A 17,919-nucleotide genomic window follows, 5' to 3' on the forward strand; every position below is an offset into this window, starting at 1 on the left:
CTCTCTGTGTCTGCCCATCTCTGTATCTCTCTATCTCTGTCTCTCCCTCTGTCTCTGAGTCTCTCTGTGTCTGCCCATCTCTGTATCTCTCTGTCTCTGTGTCTCCATCTCTCTGTCTCTCCCTCAGTCTCTCTGTGTCTGCCCATCTCTGTATCTCTCTATCTCTGTGTCTCCATCTCTCTGTCTCTCCCTCTGTCTCTGAGTCTCTCTGAGTCTCTCTGTATGCCCATCTCCGTATCTCTTGTCTCTGTGTCTCCACCTCTCTGTCTCTCCCTCTGTCTCTGAGTCTCTCTGTGTCTGCCCATCTCTGTATCTCTGTGTCTCCACCTCTCTGTCTCTCCCTCTGTCTCTGAGTCTCTCCGTGTCTGCCCATCTCTGTATCTCTGTCTCTGTGTCTCCATCTCTCTGTCTCTCCCTCTGTCTCTGAGTCTCTCCGTGTCTGCCCATCTCTGTATCTCTGTCTCTGTATCTCTCTATCTCTGTCTCTCCCTCTGTCTCTGAGTCTCTCTGTGTTTACCCATCTCTGTATCTCTCTTTCTCTGTGACTCCATCTCTCTGTCTCTCCTCTGTCTCTGAGTCTCTCTGCCCTTCTCTGTCTCTGTGTCTCCATCTCTCTGTCTCTCCCTCAGTCTCTCTGTGTCTGCCCATCTCTGTATCTCTCTATCTCTGTGTCTCCACCTCTCTGTCTCTCCCTCTGTCTCTGAGTCTCTCTGTGTCTCCATCTCTCTGTCTCTCCCTATCTCTCTGAGTCTCTCTGTGTCTGCCCATCTCTGTATCTCTGTCTGTGTCTCCATCTCTCTGTCTCTCCCTCTCTCTCCCTCAGTCTCTCTGTGTTTACCCATCTCTGTATCTCTCTGTCTCTGTGACTCCATCTCTCTGTCTCTCCCTCAGTCTCTCTGTAGTCTGCCCTTCTCTGTATCTCTCTATCTCTGTGTCTCCATCTCTCTGTCTCTCCCTCTGTCTCTGAGTCTCTCTGTGTCTCCATCTCTCTGTCTCTCCTCAGTCTCTCTGTGTCGACCCATCTCGGTATCTCTGTCTCTGTGTCTCCATCTCTCTGTGTCTCCCTCTGTCTCTGAGTCTCTCTGTGTTTACCCATCTCTGTATCTCTCTGTCTCTGTGACTCCATCTCTCTGTCTCTCCTCTGTCTCTGAGTCTTTCTGCCCATCTCTGTATCTCTCTGTCTCTGTGTATCCACCTCTCTGTCTCTCCCTCTGTCTCTGAGTCTCTCTGTCTGCCCATCTCTGTATCTCTGTCTCTGTGTCTCCACCTCTCTGTCTCTCCCTCTCTCTCTGAGTCTCTCCGTGTCTGCCCATCTCTGTATCTCTCTGTCTCTCCCTGTCTCTGAGTCTCTCTGTGCCTGCCCATCTCTGTATCTCTCTATCTCTGTGTCTCCACCTCTCCGTCTCTCCCTCTGTCTCTGAGTCTCTCTGTGTCTGCCCATCTCTGTATCTCTCTGTCTCTGTGACTCCATCTCTCTGTCTCTCCTCTGCCTCTGAGTCTCTCTGCCCATCTCTGTATCTCTCTGTCTCTGTGTCTCCATCTCTCTGTCTCTCCCTCAGTCTCTCCATCTCTGTATCTCTCTGTCTCCATCTCTCTGTCTCTCCCTCTCTCTCTGAGTCTCTCTATCTCTGTGTCTCCACCTCTCTATCTCTCCCTCTGTCTCTGAGTCTCTCTGTGCCTGCCCATCTCTGTATCTCTCTGTCTCTGCCGTCTCCACGTCTCTCAGTCTCTGCTTCTAGATCTCTGTCTTCCCCCCCAAGTCTCTGACTCAGTGTCTCCATCACTCAGCCCCGCGCCCCGCACCCGAGAGGCGTCCAGCGCAGCGCCGGGCAACGCAGTGGACGCCCCTCCACCGCGGCTGGGCCCAGCGAGAAGCCACTTGGCCTAGTAAGTAGCGCCCACGTTGGGGGGTCCACAGTCCTGGGTTCGAATCCCGCTCCTCCCCTTGTCTGCTGTGGGACCTTGGGCGAGTCCCTTCCCTTCTCCGGGCCTCAGTTTCCCTCCTCTGTCCAAAGGGGATGAAGCCCGTGAGCCCCCCGGAAGGCCTTGTCTCTCCCCCAGCGCTTAGTACAGTGCTTGGCACCTAGTAAGCGCTTCGCCAATACCACCCCCCACCCCACCAGGCGTCCAGTACAGAGTCGGCGGCGGGGGAGGGGGGAGGAACGGACCGGAAACGGCTCCTTGGGTTGACTTCCTCAAAACCCTTTCACAACCGGGACCCGCAAACCGCCCCACCCCCGCCGGGCCGGAGGGGGAAACTGAGGCCCAGAGAGGGGAAGTGACTGACCCAAGGTCACACAGCGCAGCCCGGGCTCCCCCGGCTCCCAGCCCCTCGCCCTTCCCCGCCCGCCCACGCCGCCCCATTTCACTGAGGAGGAAACTGAGGCCCAGAGAAACCTTCTCTTTGCACATAGTAAGCGCTTAATAAATGCCATCATTATTATTATTATTATTATTCTCTAGGTCTCTCTATCTCTGTTCTCTCCATCCTCTCTGCCTCTGCCTTCTCTCTGTCTGTGCCTTCTCTCCATCTCTGCCATCTCTCACTTCTCTCCATCTCTGCCATCTCTTCATCTCTTCATCTCTGCCATCACTGCTATCTCTCTCCATCTCTGCCTTCGCTCATTTCTCTCTGTCTCTGCCTTCTCTCCGTCTCTGCCATCTCTCACTTCTCTCTGTTTCTGCCTTCTCTCCATCTCTGCCATCTCTCGCTTTTCTGTCTCTGCCTTCTCTCACTTCTCTCTGTCTCTGCCTTCTCTCCATCTCTGCCATCTCTCGCTTCTCTCTGTCTCTGCCTTCTCTCCATCTCTTCATCTCTGCCATCTCTCTCCATCTCTGCCTTCTCCTCACCTCTTTGTCTCTGCCTTCTCTCTGTCTCTGCCATCTCTCACTTCACTCCATCTCTGCCTTCTCTCACTTCTCTCTGTCTCTGCCATCTCTTCATCTCTGCCATCTCTCTCCATCTCTGCCTTCTCCTCACCTCTTTGTCTCTGCCATCTCTCGCTTTTCTGTCTCTCACTTCTCTCTGTCTCTGCCTTCTCTCCATCTCTGCCATGTCTCACTACTCTCTGTCTCTGCTTCTCTCCGTCACTGCCATCTCTCGCTTCTCTGTCTCTGCCTTCTCTCACCTCTCTGTCTCTGCCTTCTCCCCATCTCTGCCGTCTCTTCATCTCTGCCATCTCTGCTATCTCTCTCCATCTCTGCCTTCTCTCACTTCTCTCTGCCTCTGCCTTCTCTCCGCCTCTGCCATCTCTCACTTCTCTCTGTCTCTGCCATCTCTCTCCATCTCTGCCTTCTCCTCACCTCTTTGTCTCTGCCTTCTCTCTGTCTCTGCCATCTCTGCCTTCTCTCCGTCTCTGCCATCTCTCGCTTCTCTGTCTCTGCCTTCTCTCACTTCTCTCTGTCTCTGCCTTCTCTCCATCTCTGCCATCTCTCTCCATCTCTGCCTTCTCCTCCCCTCTTTGTCTCTGCCATCTCTCGCTTCTCTCTGTCTCTGCCTCCTCACTGTTTCTGCCATCTCTCACTTCTCTGTCTCTGCCTTCTTTCACTTCTCTCTGTCTCTGCCATCTCTCGCTTCTCTCTGTCTCTGCCTCCTCACTGTCTCTGCCTTCTCTCCATCTCTGCCATCTCTCACTTCTCTGTCTCTGCCTTCTCTCACTTCTCTCTGTCTCTGCCTTCTCTCTATCTCGGCCATCTCTGCTATCTCTCTCCATCTCTCACTTCTCTCTGCCTCTGCCTTCTCTCCGTCTCTGCCATCTCTCGCTTCTCTCTGTCTCTGCCTTCTCTCGGTCTCTGCCATCTCTCACTTCTCTCCATCTCTGCCATCTCTCTCCATCTCTGCCATCTCTCTCCATCTCTGCCTTCTCCTCCCCTCCTTGTCTCTGCCTTCTCTCCATCTCTGCCATCTCTCGCTTCTCTCTTTCTCTGCCTTCTCTCCGTCTCTGCCATCTCTTGCGTCTCTCTTTCTCTGCCTTCTTTCACTTCTCTCTGTCTCTGCCATCTCTCGCTTCTCTCTGTCTCTGCCTCCTCACTGTCTCTGCCTTCTCTCCATCTCTGCCATCTCTCACTTCTCTGTCTCTGCCTTCTCTCACTTCTCTCTGTCTCTGCCTTCTCTCTATCTCGGCCATCTCTGCTATCTCTCTCCATCTCTCACTTCTCTCTGCCTCTGCCTTCTCTCCGTCTCTGCCATCTCTCGCTTCTCTCTGTCTCTGCCTTCTCTCGGTCTCTGCCATCTCTCACTTCTCTCCATCTCTGCCATCTCTCTCCATCTCTGCCATCTCTCTCCATCTCTGCCTTCTCCTCCCCTCCTTGTCTCTGCCTTCTCTCCATCTCTGCCATCTCTCGCTTCTCTCTTTCTCTGCCTTCTCTCCGTCTCTGCCATCTCTTGCGTCTCTCTTTCTCTGCCTTCTCTCTGTCTCTGCCATCTCTCGCTTTTCTCTGTCTCTGCCTTCTCTCACTTCTCTCTGTCTCTGCCTTCTCTCTGTCTCTGCCATCTCTCACTACTCTCTGTCTCTGCTTCTCTGCCATCTCTCTCTCCATCTCTGCCATCTCTCGCTTCTCTGTCTCTGCCTTCTCTCACTTCTCTCTGTCTCTGCCTGCTCACCATCTCTGCCATCTCTGCTATCTCTCTCCATCTCTGCGTTCTCTCACTTCTCTCTGTCTCTGCCTTCTCTCGGTCTCTGCCATCTCTCACTTTTCTCTGTCTCTGCCTTCTCTCCATCTCTATCTCTCACTTCTCTCTGTCTCTGCCTTCTCTCTGTCTCTGCCATCTCTGCCTTCTCTCTGTCTCTGCCATCTCTCGCTTCTCTCTTTCTCTGCCTTCTCTCCATCTCTGCCATCTCTCGCTTCTCCGTCTCTGCCTTCTCTCACTTCTCTCCGTCTCTGCCATCTCTCCATCTCTCTCTCCATCTCTGCCTCCTCTCCTCTTTGTCTCTGCCTTCTCTCCGTCTCTGCCATATCTCGCTTTCTCTGTCTCTGCCTTCTCTCCATCTCTGCCATCTCTGACTTTTCTCCATCTCTGCCTCCTCTCCTCTCTGTCTCGGCCTTGTCTCTGCCATCTCTCACTTCTCTCAGTCTCTGCCTTCTCTCCGTCTCTGCCATCTCTCGCTCTCTCTGTCTCTGCCATCTCTCGCTTCTCTCCATCTCTGCCGTCTCTGCCTTCTCTCCATCTCTGCTAACTCTCTCTTCTCTCTGCCTTCTCTCCATATCTGCTATCTCTCCCTCTCTCCATCTCTGCCTCCTCTCCTCTCTGTCTCTGCCTTTTCTCCATCTCTGCCATCTCTCTCTCCATCTCTGCCTTCTCTCCATCTCTGCCATCTCTCACTTCTCTCTGTTTGCCTTCTCTTCATCTCTGTCATCTCTCTCTGTCTCTGCCACCTCTCCTCTTTGTCTCTGTCATCTCTCGCTTCTCTCCATCTCTGCCTTCTCTCACTTCTCTGTCTCTGCCATCTCTCTGTCTCTGCCATCTCTCGCGTCTCTCTGTCTCTACCTTCTCTCCGTCTCTGCCATCTCTCACTTCTCTCCGCCTCTGCCTTCTGTCTCTTTCTCTCTGTGTCTCTGCCTGGTCTCCATCTCTGCCTCCTCTCTCCCTCTGTCTCTGCCTTTGATCTCTTCTCTCTGGGCCCCTCTCTCATCTCTCTCTCATCTCTCCTCTCCATCTCCGGGTGTCTCTTCTCTCCCTGTCTCTCTCTTCTCCCTATCTCTGCCCGCTGTTGGGTAGGGACCGTCTCTACATGTTGCCAACATGTACTTCCCGAGCGCTTAATACAGTGCTCTGCACACAGTAAGTGCTCAATAAATACGATTGAATGAATGAATCTCTGCCTAATCTCTTGGCCCCTCCCTCCTCTCGCTCTGTCTCGCTCTCTCTCGGTGCCTCTCACCCTTCTCTCTATCTCTCCATCTCTCTCTTCTCCCCATCTCTGCCTAATTTCTCTCTCTGTCTCTCACCCTTCTCTCCATCTCTCTTTTCTCTCTCTACCTCTCCTCCCCATCTCTGCCTAATCTCTCTCTCTGTCTCTCACCCTTCTTTATCTCTCCATCTCTCTTTTCTCTCTCTATCTCTCTCTTCTCCCATCTCTGCCTAATCTCTTTTCTCTCACCCTTCTCTCTGTCTCTCTTTTTTCTCTCTCTTCTCTCCTCCCCATCTCTGCCAAATCTCTCTTTGTCTCTTACCCTTCGCTCTCCATCTCTCTTTTCTCTCTCTCCTCCCCATCTCTGCCTAATCTCTCTCCGTGTCTCTTACCCTTCTCTCCATCTCTCTTTTCTCTCTCTCTTCTCCCCATCTCTGCCTAATCTCTCTCTGTCTCTCACCCTTCTCTCCATCTCTCTTTTCTCTCTCTATCTCTCCTCCCCATCTCTGCCTAATCTCTCTCTCTGTCTCTCACCCTTCTCTCCATCTCTCTTTTTTCTCTCTATCTCTCTCTTCTCCCCATCTCTGCCTAATCTCTCTCTCTGTCTCTCACCCTTCTCTCCATCTCTCTTTTCTCTCTCTATCTCTCTCTTCTCCCCATCTCTGCCTAATCTCTCTCTGTCTCTCACCCTTCTCCCCATCTCTCTTTTTTCTCTCTATCTCTCTCTTCTCCCCACCTCTGCCTAATCTCTCTCTGTCTCTCACGGTTCTCTCCATCTCTCCTTTCCCTTTCTATCTCTCTGTTCTCCCCATCTCTGCCTAATCTCTCGGCCCCTCCCTCCTCTCTGTCTCTCTTCATCTCTCTTTGTCTCTCATCTCCTCTCTCTATCTCTCTTCTCGCTGTCTCTCTTTCTGCTTCCTCCCCTTGTCTCTTCCCCATCTCTCTGTCTCCTCTATCTCTCTTTTCTCTCTCTGTCTCTGGCTTCTCTCTCTCTCTCTCTCTCTCTCCTCCTTCTTTCATCTCTCCCCTTCCTCCCCTTCTCTGTCTCTAGCTCTCTTTTCTCTCTGTCTCTCACCTCTCTCCTCTTTCTGTCATCTCTCCCCTTCTCTGTCTCTTTTTCTAGATCTCTTTTCTCTGTCTCTCTCTAGGTCTCTTTTCTCTCTGTCTCTCACCTCTCTCTGTCTCTGCCTCTCTCCTCTTTCTGTCGTCTCTCCCATTCTCTCTCTGTCTCTCTCTAGGTCTCTTTTCTCTCTGTCTCTCCCCCCATCTCTCTCTGCCTCTCCATCTTCTCTCTCTGTCTCTATCTCTCTCTTCTCCCCATCTCTGCCTAATCTCTCTGTCTCTCACCCTTCTCTATCTCTCATCTCCTCTCTCTATCTCTCTCTTCTCCCCATCTCTGCCTAATCTCTCTGTCTCTCACCCTTCTCTATCTCTCCATCTCTCTATACTCCCCATCTCTGCTTCATCTCTTGTCTCTCACCCTTCTCTATCTCTTCATCTCTTCTCTCTCTATCTCTCTCTTCTTCCCATCTCTGCTTCATCTCTTGTCTCTCACCCTTCTCTATCTCTTCATCTCTTCTCTCTCTATCTCTCTCTTCTCCCCATCTCTGCTTCATCTTTCGGACTTTGTCTCTCTGTGTCTTCTCTCTCTCTCTATTTCTCCACCTCTCTTTTCTCCCTCTTCTCCCCCTCGGCCTCTCTCTCCTCTCTCTCTCTCTCTGTCTCTCTCCCCTCACTCTATCTCTGTGTCTCCTTCATATCTCTTTCTCCCCCCTTCCCCTCTGTTATCTCTCTCTCCGTCTCTCTGCCTCCTGTCTCTATCTCTCTTCTCTCGGTTTTTTTCTCTCCCCCTTCTCTCTCCTCTCTCTATCTTTGTGTCTCCTCTTCTCTCTTCCCCTCTTTTATCTCTGTTTGTCTCTGTCTCTCTCTCTATCTCTCCCCCCTCTCATCACTCTTCTCACTTTTATCTCTGGCTCAACTCTCTTTCTCCCCCTTCCCTTTCCTCCCCCCACCGTTATCTCTCTCTGTCTCTTATCTCTCTTCCTCTCTTATCTCCCTCTGTCTCTTTTATCTCTCTCTTCCCTTCTGTTATCTCTCTCTGTCTCTCCTTTATCTCTCTCCCTCTCTTATCTCCCTCTGTCTCTCTTTTATCTATCTCTGTCTCTCTTTTATCTCTCTCTTCCCTTCTGTTATCTCCCTCTGTCTCTCCTTTATCTCTCTCCCTCTTTATCTCCCTCTGTCTCTCTTTTATTTCTCTCTGTCTTTTATCTCTGTCCTCCTCTCTCTCATCTCTCTCTGTCACTCTTTTATCTCTCTCTTCCCTTCTGTTATCTCCCTCTGTCTCTCCTTTATCTCTCTCCCTCTTTATCTCCCTCTGTCTCTCCTTTATCTCTCTCCCTCTTTATCTCCCTCTGTCTCTCCTTTATCTCTATCCCTCTCTTATCTCCCTCTGTCTCTCTTTTATTTCTCTCTGTCTGTCTTTTATCTCTCTCCTCCTCTCTCTTATCTCTCTCTGTCTCTCTTTTATCTCTCTCTTCCCTTCTGTTATCTCCCTCTGTCTCTCCTTTATCTCTCTTACTCTATTATCTCCCTCTCTCTCTTTTATTTCTCTCTGTCTCCCTTTTATCTCTCTCCTCCTCTCTCTTATCTCTCTCTGTCTCTCTTTTATCTCTTCCTCTCTTATCTCCCTCTGTCGCTTTCATCTCTCCTCTCTCTTATCTCTCGGTGTCTCTTTTATCTCTCTCTTCCTTTCTCTCATCTCTCGGTGTTTCTTTTATCTCTCTCACTGTCTCTTTTATCTCTCTCTTCCTCTCTCATCTCCCTCTGTCGCTTTCATCTCTCCTCCTCTCTCTTTTCTCTCTCTGTCTCTTTTATCTCTCTTCCTCTCTCTTATCCCCCTCTGTCTCTTTCATCTCTCCTCCTCTCTTGTCTCTCGCTGCCTCTTTTATCTCTCTCCTCCTCTCTCTTATCTCCCTCTGTCTCTTTCTCTGCCATCTGTGTGTCTCTCTTTTAATCTCTATTTCTCTTCTCTCTGCTTTTTCTCTCCCATCTCTCTTATTTTTTCTCCTCACTCTATCTCTGTGTCTCCTTCTTATCTCTTTCTGCCCCCTTCCCCTCTGTTATCTCTCTCTGTCTCCTCCCTCCGTCTCTCTTCTCTCATTTTTTCTCTCTTCTTTCTCTGTCTCTCTGCTCACTCTATCTCTGTCTCTTCTTTCTCTTCTTTCTCTCTCTGTCTCTCTATCTCCTCTTCTCTTTCCCTCTTTTATTTCTGTCCTCTCTCTGTCTCTCCACCTTCTGTTTTTTTCTCTTCTCTCTCATCTCTGTCCTCACCCTATCTCTGTCTCTCCTTTTCTCTCTTTCTCCCCTTCCCCTTGTAGTCTTTCTCCCCCTTTTATCTCTGTCTTCTCTCTATGTCTCTTCTCTCTGTCTCTCTCTCCTCACCCTGTCTCTGTCTCTCCTTTTCTCTCTTTCTCCCCTTGTAGTCTCTCTCCCCCTCTTTTATCTCTGTCTTCTCTCTATCTCTCTCTCCCCTCACTCTATCTCTGTCTCTCCTTTTCTTTCTCCCCCCTGTAGTCTCTCTTCCCCTCTGTTATCTCTGTCTTCTCTCTATCTCTCATCTCTCTCTGTCCTCACCCTATCTCTGTCTCTCCTTTTCTCTCTTTCTCCCCCTGCAGTCTCTCTCCCCCCTGTTATCTCTGTCTTCTCTCTATCTCTCTTCTCTCTCATCTCTGTCTCTCTCCTCTCACCCTATCTCTGTCTCTCCTTTTCTCTCTTTCCCCCTGTAGTCTCTCTCCCCCTCTGTTATCTCTGTCTTCTCTCATCTCTCTCCTCTCTCTCATCTTTGTCTCTCCTCACCCTATCATCTCTGTCTCTCCTTTTCTCTCTTTCTCCCCTTCCCCTTGTAGTCTCTCTCCCCCTTTTATCTCTGTCTTCCCTCTATCTCTCTTCTCTCTCTGTCTCTCTCTCTGTCTCTCCTTTTCTCTCTCTCTCCCCTTGTAGTCTCTTTCCACCTCTTTTATCTCTGTCTTCTCTCTATTCCTCTTCTCTCATCTCTGTCTCTCCTCACCCTATCTCTGTCTCTCCTTTTCTCTCTTTCTCTCTCTATCTCTCTTCTCTCTCATCTCTCTCTGTCTCTCTCTCTGTCTCTGTCCTCACCCTATCTCTGTCTCTCCTTTTCTCTCTTTCTCTCTCTATCTCTCTTCTCTCTCATCTCTCTCTGTCTCTCTCTCTGTCTCTGTCCTCACCCTATCTCTGTCTCTCCTTTTCTCTCTCTCCCCCTCTGTTATCTCTGTCCTCTCTCTGTCTCTCCTCACCCTATCTCTGTCTCTCCTTTTCTCTCTTTCTCCCCTTTTAGTCTCTCTCCCCCTCTGTTATCTCTGTCTTCTCTCTATCTCTCTTCTCTCTCTCTCTGTCTCTCTCTCCTCACCCCATCTCTGTCTCTCCTTTTCTCTCTTTCTCCCGTTGTAGTCTCTCTCCCCCTCTGTTATCTCTGTCCTCTCTCTGTCTCTCCTCACCCTATCTCTGTCTCTCCTTTTCTCTCTTTCTCCCCTTTTAGTCTCTCCCCCCTGTTATCTCTGTCTTCTCTCTATCTCTCTTCTCTCTCTCTCTGTCTCTCTCTCCTCACCCTATCTCTGTCTCTCCTTTTCTCTCTTTCTCCCGTTGTAGTCTCTCTCCCCCTCTGTTATCTCTGTCTTCTCTCTGTCTCTCCTCACCCTGTCTCTCCTTTTCTCTTTCTCCCCTTTTAGTCTCTCTCCCCCTCTGTTATCTCTGTCTTCTCTCTATCTCTCTCTCTGTCTCTCCTCACCCTGTCTCTGTCTCTCCTTTTCTCTCTTTCTCCCCCTGTAGTCTCTCTCCCCCTCTGTTATCTCTGTCTTCTCTCTCTGTCTCTCCTCACCCTATCTCTGTCTCTCCTTTTCTCTCTTTCTCCCCTTGTAGTCTCTCTCCCCCTCTGTTATCTCTGTCTTCTCTCATCTCTTACGGGGGCCTCCAGTTCTGCGGGTAACAACTGTGTTATTGTGGGAGGCCACGCTTGCGGATGAGTAGTTCCCATGGAGTAACTTTCTTTATCTGTTTCCTGATTTATATTAATGTCTGTCTCCCCCTCTAGACTGTAAGCTCCTTGTGGGCAAGGCGTGTGTCTGCCATTGCATTGCACTCTCCCAAGTGCTTAGTACAGTGCTTTGCACAAGTGCTCAATAAATGCGACTGAACTGAATATTTTTCTGAGGCGCCCTGGAAGCTTAAAATCACCAGGAGCAGAAATAAGCCTTAGTCCTTCCCGGCATTCGGGAGGAACACCTTTTTTTAATACGGAAATCGCTGGGTAATCTTTCTATCATCACCAATCGTATTTATTGAGCGCTTACTATGTGCAGAGCACTGTACTAAGCGCTTGGGAAGTACAAATTGGCAACATATAGAGACGGTCCCTACCCAACAGTGGGCTCACAGTCTAAAAACAGAGAACAAAACGTACGAACAATATAAAATAAATAGAATAAATATGCACAAATAAAACAGAGTAACAAAAGGAAATGTATTAACAAAATAAAATATAATATGTACAAATAAAATGAATAAATAGAGTAATAACTGCACACAAACATATATACAGTATTTATACACTGTACTAAGCGCTGGGGAGCTGAGTGTAAAGCACTGCACTGAGCGCTTGGGAAGTACAAGTCCGCACGTTATATTCATTCATTCATTCATTCATTCATATATTCATATATATTCATATATATTCATATATTCATTCATTCATATGGTTGTACATATTTATTACTCTATTTATTTATTTATTTATTTTACTTGTACATTTCTATCCTATCTATTTTATTTTGTTGGTATGTTTGGTTCTGTTCTCTGTCTCCCCCTTTTAGACTGTGAGCCCACTGTTGGGTAGGGACTGTCTCTATGTGTTGCCAATTTGTACTTCCCAAGCGCTCAGTACAGTGCTCTGCACATAGTAAGCGCTCAATAAATACGATTGACTGATTGATTCATTCATTCAATCGTATTTTTAAACTGTGAGCCCACTGTCGGGTAGGGACCGTCTCTATATGTTGCCAATTTGTACTTCCCAAGCGCTTAGTACAGTGCTGTGCGCATAGTAAGCGCTTAATAAATACGATTGATGATTTATTGAGCGCTTACCGCGTGCAGAGCACTGCACTAAGCGCTCGGGAAGGACAAGTTGGCCACATCTAGAGCCGGTCCCTACCCACCAGCGGGCTCACAGTCTAGAAGGGGGAGACGGACAACAAAGCAAAACGTATTAACGCAATAAAATAAATAGAATAGAGATGGCCAAGTAAAATAAATTAATGAATAGACGGTTGAAAGAGACCCATGTGGGCTTGGGAAAGGCCTTTGGCATCGCATGCTCTGGGCAGGTAAGCGTTAGAATATGGGGCCTGTCTAACTCAGGGTGGATTAAACTGCTCCTGCAGTTCCTGGTTGTTGTTTTTTTTTTCTGTATTTTGCTTTTCGGTGGTATTTGTTAAGTGCTTACTAAAGCAATGATAATCGCTGTATCTGTTAAGTGCTTGCTATGTGCCATCTTACCTCCCATCCTACCTCCATCCCCCCCATCTTACCTCCTTCCCTTCCCCACAGCACCTGTATATACGTATATATGTTTGTACGGATTTATTACTCTATTTATTTTACTTGTCCATATCTATTCTATTTTATTTTGTTAGGATGTTTGGTTTTGAGCTCTGTCTCCCCCTTTTAGACTGCGAGCCCACTGTTGGGTAGGGACTGTCTCTAGATGTTGCCAACTTTCACTTCCCAAGCGCTTAGTCCAGTGCTCTGCACACAGTGAGCGCTCAATAAATACGACTGATTGATTGATCTCTCTGTCTCTCTGTCCTCACCCTGTCTCTGTCTCTCCTTTTCTCTCTTTCTCCCCTTGTAGTCTCTCTCCCCCTCTGTCTCTTTTCTCTCTCATCTCTGTCTCCCTCCTCTCACCCTATCTCTGTCTCTCCTTTTCTGTCTCCCCTTATAGTCTCTCTTCGCCTCTGTTATCTCGGTCTTCTCTCATATCTCTGTCTGTCTCTGTCTCTCCTTTTCTCTCTATCTCCCCTTGTAGTCTCTCTCCCCCTCTGTTATCTCTGTCTTCTCTCTATCACTCTCTCTGTCTCTCCTCACCCTGTCTCTGTCTCTCCTTTTCTTTCTCCCCTTGTAGTCTCTCTTCCCCTCTGTTATCTCTGTCCTCACCCTATCTCTGTCTCTCTTTTTCTCTCTTTCTCCCCTTCCCCTTGTAGTCTCTCTTCCCCTCTGTTATCTCTGTCCTCTCTCTCTCTTCTCTCTCATCTCTCTCTGTCTCTCTCCCCTCACCCTATCTCTGTCTCTCCTTTTCTCTCTTTCTCCCCTGTAGTCTCTCTCCCCCTCTGTTATCTCTGTCTTCTCTCCATCTCTCTGTCCTCACCCTATCTCTCTTTCTCCTTCTTATCTCTTTCTCCCCTCCCCTTGTAGTCTCTCTCCCCCTTTTATCTCTGTCTCTCCTTTTCTCTCTTTCTCCCCTTGTAGTCTCTTTTCCCCTCTGTTATCTCTGTCTTCTCTCTATCTCTCTTCTCTCTCATCTCTCTGTCTCTCTGTCTTCACCCTATCTCTGTCTCTCCTTTTCTCTCTTTCTCCCCTTGTAGTCTCTCTTCCCCTCTGTTATCTCTGCCTTCTCTCATCTCTCTCTGTCTCTCCTTTTCTCTCTTTCTCCCCCTGTAGTCTCTCCCCCTCTTTTATCTCTGTCTTCTCTCTATCTCTCTGTGTCTCTCATCTCTGTCTCTCTCTCCCCCCACCCTATCTCTGTCTCTCCTTCTTCTCTCTTTCTCCCCCTTCCCCTTTTAGTGTCTCTTCCCCTCTATTATCTCTCTCTGTCTCTCTGTCTCCTCTATCTCTGCTCCCTCAGTTTTTCTCTTTATCTCTGTCTCTCTGCTCACTCTATCTCTGTCTCCATCCCAGGGCAGGGGACAGCCAGGGATGGATAATATCATCATAATGATAATGCCGCTATTATAATTAAGTTATTAAATTACATTTCATTATATCATTATATATTGCTATATCATCATCATCATCATCATTATGGTATTTGTGAAGCGCTTACTACGTGTCAGGCACTGTACTAAGTGGACAATAATAATGGCATTTATTAAGTACTTACTATGTACAAAGCACTGCTCTAAGAGCTGGAGCACTGCTATAATTAAGTTACTATATTATATTTCATTATATCATTATATATTAATATATTATCATCATCATCATTATTACGGTATTTGTGAAGCACTTACTATGGGGCAGGCACTGTACTAAGTGGACAATAATGATAATAATAATAATAATAGCATTTATTAAGCGCTTACTATGTCCAAAGCACTGTTCTAAGAGCTGGAGCACTGCTATAATTAAGTTACTATATTATATTTCATTATATCATTATATATTAATATATTATCATCATCATTATTACGGTATTTGTGAAGCGCTTACTATGTGGCAGGCACTGTACTAAGTGGACAATAATAATAATAATGATAATAATAATGGCATTTATTAAGCTCTTACTATGTGCAAAGCACTGCTCTAAGCACTGGAGCATGGCTATAATTAAGTTATTATATTATATTTCACTATATCATTATATATTAATATATTATCATCATCATTATTACGGTATTTGTGAAGCGCTTACTATGTGGCAGGCACTGTACTAAGTGGACAATAATAATAATAATGATAATAATAATGGCATTTATTAAGCTCTTACTATGTGCAAAGCACTGCTCTAAGCGCTGGAGCATGGCTATAATTAAGTTATTGTATTATATTTCACTATATCATTATATATTAATATATTATCATCATCATGATTATTACGGTATTTGTGAATCGCTTACTATGTGGCAGGCACTGTACTAGTGGACAATAATAATAATGATAATAATAATGGCATTTATTAAGCGCTTACTATGTGCAAAGCACTGCTCTAAGCGCTGGAGCACTGCTATAATTAAGTTACTATATTATATTTTATTAGATCATTACATATTAATGTATTATTATCATCATCATTATTACGGTATTTGTGAAGCGCTTACTATGTGGCAGGCACTGTACTAAGTGGACAATAGTAATGATAATAATGGCATTTATTAAGCACTTACTATGTGCAAAGCACTGTTCTAAGCGCTGGAGCACTGCTATAATTATTATATTATATTTCATTATATCCTTATATATTAATATATTATCATCATCATTATCACGGTATTTGTGAAGCGCTTACTACGAGGCAGGCACTGTACTAAGCGGACAATAATCATAATGATAATGCCGCTATTATAATTGTTATATTGCATTATATCATTATATATTGCTATATCATCATCATCATCATTATTACGGTATTTGTGAAGCGCGTACTACGTGGCAGGCACTGTACTAAGCGGACAATAATCATAATGATAATGCCGCTATTATAATTAAGTTATGTTATATTTCATTATATATTAATATATTATTACCATCATCATGAGTACGGTTTTGTGAAGCGCTTACTACGTGGCAGGCACTGTACTAAGCGGATAATAATCACAATGATAATGCCGCTATTATAACTAAGTTATATTTCATTATATCATTATATATTAATATATATTATTATCATCATCATTATTAGGGTATCTGTGAAGCGCTTACTACGTGGCAAGCACTGTACTAAGCAGACAGTAACAATAATGATAATGCCGCTATTATAATTAAGTTATATTTCATTATACCATTATATATTCACATATTATCAACATCATCATTATTATGGCCTTTGTGAAGCGCTTACTATGTGGCAGGCACTGTACTAAGCGGATAATAATCACAATGATAATGCCGCTATTATAATTGTTATATTTCATTATATCATTATATATTAATCTATATTACTATCATCATCATTATTAGGGTATCTGTGAAGCGCTTACTACGTGGCAAGCACTGTACTAAGCAGACAGTAATAATAATGATAATGACGCTATTATAATTAAGTTATATCATATTTCATTATGTCATTATATATTCACATATTATCAACATCATCATTATTATGGTCTTTGTGAAGCGCTTACTATGTGGCAGGCACTGTACTAAGCGGACAATAATCACAATGATAATGCCGCTATTATAATTTAGTTATATTTCATTATATCATTATATATTAATCTATATTACTATCATCATCATTATTAGGGTATCTGTGAAGCGCTTACTACGTGGCAAGCACTGTACTAAGCAGACAATAACAATAATGATAATGCCGCTATTATAATTAAGTTATATTTCATTATACCATTATATATTCACATATTATCAACATCATCATTATTATGGTCTTTGTGAAGCGCTTACTATGTGGCAGGCACTGTACTAAGTGGATAATAATCACAATGATAATGCCGCTATTATAACTAAGTTATATTTCATTATATCATTATATATTAATCTATATTACTATCATCATCATTATTAGGGTATCTGTGAAGCGCTTACTACGTGGCAAGCACTGTACTAAGCAGACAGTAACAATAATGATAATGCCGCTATTATAATTAAGTTATATTTCATTATACCATTATATATTCACATATTATAAACATCATCATTATTATGGTCTTTGTGAAGCGCTTACTACGTAGCAGGCACTGTACTAAGCGGACAATAATCACAATGATAATGCCGCTATTATAATTAAGTTATATATCATTATATCATTATATATTAATCTATATTACTATCATCATCATTATTAGGGTATCTGTGAAGCGCTTACTACATGGCAAGCGCTGTACTAAGCAGACAGTAATAATAATGATAATGACGCTATTATAATTAAGTTATATCATATTTCATTATATAATTATATATTAATATATTATCAACATCATTATTATTATGGTCTTTGTGAAGCGCTTACTATGTGGCAGGCACTGTACTAAGGGGACAATAATCATAACGATAATGCCACTATTATAATTAAGTTATTGTATTACATTTCATCATATCATTCTATATTCATATATTATCATTATTACGGTTTCGTGAAGCGCTTACTACGTGGCAGGCACTGTACTATACCCCCCCAGCGCTTAGAACAGTGCTTTGCGCATAGTAAGCGCTTAATAAATGCCAACTTTATTATTTTTTTATTATTATTATTACTAAGGGGACAATAATAATAACGATAAGGCCGCTATTATACTTGTTATGTTTCATTGTATCGTTATATGTTAATATGTTTTCATCCTCATCAGTATTAGGGTATTTGTGAAGCGCTTACTATGTGCCAGGGACTGTACTGAGCGCCCCGGGGGAGATACGAGGCGATGAGGTTGTCCCCCTGGGGGGCTCCCGGTCTCCATCCCCATTTGACAGAGGAGGAAACTGAGGCCCAGAGAGGGGAAGTGACTGGGCCAAGGTCACCCAGCAGGGTGGGGGGGGGGGAGGATGTGTGTGTTTGTGTAGGAGAGTGTGTCCAACCGTGACTGACGGGGTGTGTCTGTGGCCCCAGGGATGGGGGGCCTGCACCTGGTGGGTGTCAATGTGTGTGTTTGCAAGAGTGTGTGTGTGTCCAGTTGTGAGGCTTTGTGCTGTGCGTGTGTGTCTGTCTGCAGCTGGTGTGTGTGTGTGTGTGTGTGTGTGTGTCCAGTTGTGAGGCTTTGTGTTGCGTGTGTGTCTGTCTGCAGCTGGGGTGTGTGTGTGTGTCCAGTTGTGAGGCTTTGTGCTGTGTGTGTGTCTAGTTGTGAGGCTTTGTGCTGTGTGTGTGTCTGTCTGCAGCTGGTGTGTGTGTGTGTTTGTCCAGTTGTGAGGCTTTGTGCTGTGTGTGTGTGTGTGTCCAGTTGTGAGGCTTTGTGCTGTGTGTGTGTCTGTCTGCAGCTGGTGTGTGTGTGTGTGTGTGTGTTTGTCCAGTTGTGAGGCTTTGTGCTGTGTGTGTGGCTGTCTGCAGCTGGTGTGTGTGTGTGTGTTTGTCCAGTTGTAAGGCTTTGTGCTGTGTGTGTGTCTATATGCA

The 17,919-nt window shown here is 45.7% G+C and overlaps 1 protein-coding gene across 1 annotated transcript in view; it reads left to right on the plus strand.

Moving 5' to 3' along the window:
- Window positions 1-1,822: 1,822 nt before the first annotated feature.
- Window positions 1,823-17,919, plus strand: part of LOC119922939 — a 68,854-nt gene continuing 52,757 nt past the window's right edge. The window contains exon 1 of the mRNA XM_038742558.1: window positions 1,823-1,887. The gene's annotated coding sequence lies outside the window, so the exon portion shown is untranslated. The remainder of the gene's footprint in view (window positions 1,888-17,919) is intronic.

The sequence above is a fragment of the Tachyglossus aculeatus genome, unplaced genomic scaffold, assembly GCF_015852505.1.
Source record: "Tachyglossus aculeatus isolate mTacAcu1 unplaced genomic scaffold, mTacAcu1.pri scaffold_131_arrow_ctg1, whole genome shotgun sequence".
In the NCBI taxonomy this organism is placed as follows: domain Eukaryota; kingdom Metazoa; phylum Chordata; class Mammalia; order Monotremata; family Tachyglossidae; genus Tachyglossus; species Tachyglossus aculeatus.